This window comes from Mastigoproctus giganteus, chromosome 8 (genome assembly GCF_048544385.1).
Source record: "Mastigoproctus giganteus isolate SK-2022 chromosome 8, ASM4854438v1, whole genome shotgun sequence".
NCBI classification, from domain to species: domain Eukaryota; kingdom Metazoa; phylum Arthropoda; class Arachnida; order Uropygi; family Thelyphonidae; genus Mastigoproctus; species Mastigoproctus giganteus.
The window spans coordinates 220499487-220505113 of NC_143582.1; the positions used below are offsets into that span (position 1 = coordinate 220499487).

The 5627-nt window shown below is 41.0% G+C and overlaps 1 pseudogene; it reads right to left on the reverse strand.

The window, feature by feature from the left end:
• Positions 1-335: 335 nt before the first annotated feature.
• LOC150082332 (U2 spliceosomal RNA) lies at positions 336-542 on the reverse strand (annotated as a pseudogene).
• Positions 543-5627: the final 5085 nt, after the last annotated feature.

Here is a 5627-nt window from a genome sequence, read left to right on the forward strand (position 1 = left end):
AGCTATACGTATACAGAATACTACGTGGTATTCTGTATTTGTACATAGCATTTGAGCTATGTACAAATACGGAATATGTGGTACATAGCTCAAATGCTATGTGGTACATAGCTCAAATGCTATGTACCACATATGTACTCAAATTGTACATAGCTCAAATACTATGTATTTGAGCTATGTACAAATTATGTGGTACTATGTACAAATTTGTACATAGTACCACATAGCATAGTAGGTGTGGTACATAGCATTTGAGCTATGTACCACACCAACGAAGTTCGAATTCTAGCACCAAGACAATACTAAACTACAAAGATTCACTATTTTTGGATTAATTGTGGTGAGCTGATCCTGGAGGTAGTGCAAGACCAGGACAACTCGTGGCAAAGGTGGAGCAAGCTCCAAGCTCTTCGCCGAGTTTCAAAAATCAGTTTAACATCTCAGGGCCCGTTGGACCCCGTATCAGATATTAAGCTGATAAGAACAGATCTTGTTTGTGTACCTTTAACTCAGTTTTTCCTAACAGTACTGTTAGAAGCACTCCTCTGGCCAAGGTATAAGGCAAGTAGCCTCACCAGGGTCGAGAGGGTGCGTACACAACTATAACTTACAATTATCGAGCTTCAACCATGTCCACTCTTTAACTGTACTTTATATGTTACTTGGTTACCATCATGTTCCTTGAGCACCTCACTAGTCCGTAATACCTGAAGGCCTTCAGGCCTATTGGTGTGGCCGATGTCTTGGCTTGGGGTTCCCCCATAGACTTCTGAGGGCTCGGGTGGAAGCTATGGTTGGAAGTGAGAAGGACAGGAAAGGAAAGGAGAAGAGAAAACTGACCAATTTTGAACGTTTGGGGAAGTGAGAAGAGGTAGCTGTAGTAGCTTTCAAAAGTTTGTTCCAGAAATACTCCCTGGAGGAAGGCCAGATTTCACTCCAAGGGTGCTTACCCTCAACCTATACTATATTCGATTGATGTGTATGTATATATATATATATATATTTATTATTTTTTTTTTATTTTATATATTTATTATTATTTATTTATTTATTTATTTTTTTATATATTTTTTGTATTATTTTTTTTTTTTTTTATTATTTTTTATTTATTTATTTATTTATTTATTTTTTTTTTTTATTTATTTTTTTTTTTTTATTGAGGGTAAGCACTGAGTTAATATGTTAGTGTTTTTCCAGTTACTTCCACGTAAGGTTGTTGACGGGTGCCATTCTAAAAAGTCACGGTTACTCTGTGTTCATGGATGTAACACAGCCGGGGTGGTAGACACCATTTTCTTTTGAAGCGGTCCTCTCCAATTAGAGTAAATTCTGTTTGGAAGAAGTTACGAAGGGAGCATCTGCATGAGCTGAGAATGTGCAAGGCTGTAACTCCTCCACCTTCATATATCGCTCTGTTTCTGACTTTCCAGATGTGGTATCTGATCTCTAGAATTGCAAATAGGAAGAGTCGTTTTTCCACTGTGAAGGGGTCTGGAATGTTCAGGTAGAGAGCCTCTTCTTCTGTAATTTTGTGGACGTTGAACTTGTGACTTACATGCTTCCATACTTGTTGCGTAATGTGGCATTGGAAAAGCAGATGATTCAGGGTTTCTTCTTGTGTTAAGCAAAAGGGACAGGTTTTGTTGTTTGTCTTGCTCCATTTGTATAAGTTGGATCTTGTGGGTAAGTTTTGATGGAGTGCCCTCCATGTGAAGTCTCTTCTGGATGGGTAATTTAGGTTCTTTGTGTGCAGTCGCTTCCACGTTATTTCCCAGTTTGAGGTTTGTGCGTTGACTGGTTGGCATTCCTGTGGCTGTAGGATCTTTTGATACAAGCTTTTGATTTTTTCTGTGGCCAGATTTAGTTGGATGTGGTTTTTCCCTAGTTTTCCCATTGTGTCCAGAATCTCCTTGTAATACGAACTCGGAGTCTCTGCTTTTGCTCCTGTCTTTAGTGTGTGTTGCATCCGAGATATTCCAGTCCCCAGCCAGTACCTGGTGAGACTTTCAGCTTGGTGGTCTGGGTTTTTCAATATTTCGTCTGTTAGTTTAATTTTTTCCGTGATAATTCTTGTCTGTATACAAGGCATGTCGTATCCTCCTTTGTGTTTGGGAGCTTTAACTTTTTCCCTATGGACTCCCTCGATTTGGTGGTTCCAGAAGAATCTGAAGGAAACTGACTCCCAAGTTTTCCTGGTTTTGGCCTCCACTGGCAAGATTGTCGCTGTGTACATTATTATGGGGACTATTGTAGTTTGTATGATTTTTTCTTTGGCTTGGAAAGAGAATGTTCCCCTATTCCAGTCTTTTAAGCTATTTTTTATTTTGTTAGTTATTTCTTTGTCTTTTATGGGTGCGGTTTTTTTCTTGAATTTTAAGCCGTAGATTCGTATAGAGCCTTCGTCGGCTGCTGTCTGCGGCCAATTTCCTATGTGGAGGATGTTTGTTTTTGCTTCGTTGATTTGGAGGCCAGATGTTTTCCCATGCTCTTCGATTATCTTTATTAATTTTGTGTAGGAGGAGTAGTCCTTTAGGGTGGCTGTGATGTCGTCTGCATGGCATAGTAATTTGCATTCCTCTTGGTTTCTGCCAGGGAGAGGGACTCCATTTATGTTGCTGGCAGCATTGATCTTTGCTAGTAGTGGTTCTATGCAGAGTATGAACAGTGTTGGGCTCAATGGACAGCCTTGTCTTACCCCGCGCCCTACCTTGATGTCGTTTGTGTGGTGTCCGTTTACTTGAATTTTTGTGGTTGCTGCTCTGTACAGGGATTTCACTGCTTGTGTCCACTTTTTCCCTAGGTTGAATTCCGAGAGTGTTTGGTGGAGATATTGATGTTCGACAGAATCAAAGGCTTTTTGAAGGTCTAAGGCTGCCAGAACCATTTTATCCTTCTTTTTGTTGATATATTCTATGATGTCACGTATTAGTGTCAGGTTGAATTGTATCCGTCTTCCTGGGACTCCGCTTGTCTGGTTTGACTTGATGATGTATTTTAGATTTGCTTTGGCTCTGTTGTTCAGGACTTTTGTATACATTTTGTAGTCAGTGTTTAATAGGGCTATTGGTCTCCAGCTGCTTATTTGTTTTAGATCTTTTCCTGGCTTCGGTATTACGGTTGTTACTGATGCTAGGAATTCCTGGCTTGTTTCCGAGCTTTCCCAGAGTTGTTGGAATAATTTTTTAATCATGGGCCCTAGGATTTTCCAAAATGTTCTGTAATATTCTGCTGGAAGTCCATCTGGTCCTGGTGTTTTTTTGTTCTGGCAAGTTTTTAGGGCTGTTGTGATCTCGTCTAGAGTGATTGGAACATCCATTTTTTCTGCTTGGCACTTTTGTAGTTTGGGATGGTTTGCTTCTTCGCTGCGGATTGTATTAGAGGGGTTGCTTATTTTGAATAGATCTGTGTAATATTTCTGGAATTCTGATTTTATTTCTTCTGTTTCTGTGACTTCCTTCTGTGCTGTACTAATACATGTTATTAAGTTAGATCTTGATTCTTTTGTTTTTCTTTCATAAAAGGCTGCACTGTTGTTTTCGCTGTCCATCCATTCTGCTTGGAGTTTCCATTTATGTTTTCGGGCTATCTCTAATTCTTTGATCTCTACCTCTCTTTTTATTTCTTGGATGATGGGGAGGTTTCCTGTTTCTGCATGATTTCCTCTCTCGAAAATGGTGAGTTCTTTTCTTAGGGCTTTCAAGTCTTGTCTTTGTTGTTTTGCTACTTTCTTCCCCTGATGTTGGAAGAAGGCTTTTGTGGCTTCTTTTGATTCCTGCCACCAGTCCCATATGTTTTCCTGTGGATTATTTTGTAGGCTTTCCCATAATGCTTCATACTCTGTTTGGACTTCTGGTCTTTGTAACAGGCTGGTATTTAGTTTCCAGTATCCTCTTCCGTGGTCGGCTGTTTCTACTGGCTGCAGCGTTATGTTTACCATACGGTGGTCGGTGATGTAGCTGGTTATGTTCATGTCTACATGCTCTGTTGTTGTCTTCCCCTTGAGGATATCTGCTGTGACGTATATTCTGTCGATTCTTGTAGCCACCATGTTATTTCTCCATGTATGTGAGAAAGTGTTTCCTTTGCAGGCCACCCATGAGTCGATGAGGCCCAAGCGCCTGCAGATTTGTCTTATTTCTGGTATGCCTGATGTTCTTGGATTCGGGTCTCCTCCTCTTTTGTCCCTTTCCGGTACTTCTACGAAGTTCCAGTCTCCTCCTAATATTAGGTAGTCTTGTCCTATTAATTTTCTTTCTAAGCTCTTAATGAAGTTACCTCGCTCTTGGTAATGGGTAGGGCAGTATACGTTCGCTATCTTATAGGTGGTGGTATCGTTTATCCAATCTATTGCTAGGAATCGGCCTTCAGTGTCCCGTTGTAGGTTTTGAAATTTGCCTGTGATCGGTTGGCGTATTAATATTCCTACTCCCCTACTATTCCTGGTACCCCAGCTCCAAAAGCTTTGTAATTTGAATCGATTTTCAAAATTCTTCATTTCCTTAACGCTTGTGATGTGTGTTTCTTGAACCATTAGAATTTGTATGTTGTGCTGTATCATTTTTAGCCATATTTCTTCCTGTTTGTTTGCATTTAATAAACCCTGTGCGTTCAGGGTACCTATTTTGATTTGTGGGGTATGCATTTTGGTTTTTTAGTTTAGTTTTCTGTATCGTTCCCACTGGTTCTTTACAGATTCTCCTAATCTGCTCGGTGGGATCATACCTCGTTTCTTGCACAATTCTGAAAGGCTGGTTTGTAGGTCTTTTTGCGATAACTTGTCGATGTTCTCTATACAGTCTGCATCCCACAGTATGTGGGGTTTCTTGGGCTGCCCTTTTTCTAGGGTGAAGGCTAGTTCTGGAATTCCAGCTGTCACTTTATATTCTGTGAAGGAAGGGTCTGTAAGAGGGACCCTTGCTGTTTCAGGTTTTGGTTTTCTCCTTCTGTCTGTGCATGTTTGCCTGGGAGTTTCTAGTTTTTTAGGGGTTTTGTTTTTCACTTCCTTTGTTTCGGACTCTTTTGCCGAGTTTGACTGAGTTGTTGGAGAATCTTCCACTGTTTGGTTCTCGTCTGTCTGTTCCTCTTCGGATTCTTTCGTGTTTGGGATTGTTTCTTTATCAACTGGGGTGATACTGCCCCCCAGTATTTCTGAGAGCGTTCGGTAAGGGCAACTCTCGACTTTGTGGTCGGGATTACTGCATTTTCCGCACGCTTCCGTGCAGGCTTTTACTGTGTGTCCTGGTTGTTGGCAATTTCGGCATCTTGCTCTTGGACACTGGGTGCTTAGGTGTTGGGTGGAGTGACATCGGAGACACTGCATTGCTACCCCCTGGTAGTGAAGGACCAGGCGCCACCCTGCTACTGTGATGATGTTTGGAACAGGTTTTTCCATTGTCATGGCCACAGTCATGTTCCCGTTCTGTATGGATGGAAATTCTGCATGTGTCATGCGTCTAATTTCAATATCTCTGCCGTATTTTGCCAGTTCTTCGGCTATCCAGTCGTCTTCCATTTCGACTGGAACTCTCTGTATCTTTATAAGTTTCTTTGGTGTTCCAATTGTTTGCGGGGTTACCTGTGTGTCTTTATATTTGAAGCCCTGCAGAAGAATGTCTCTTATCTCTGGG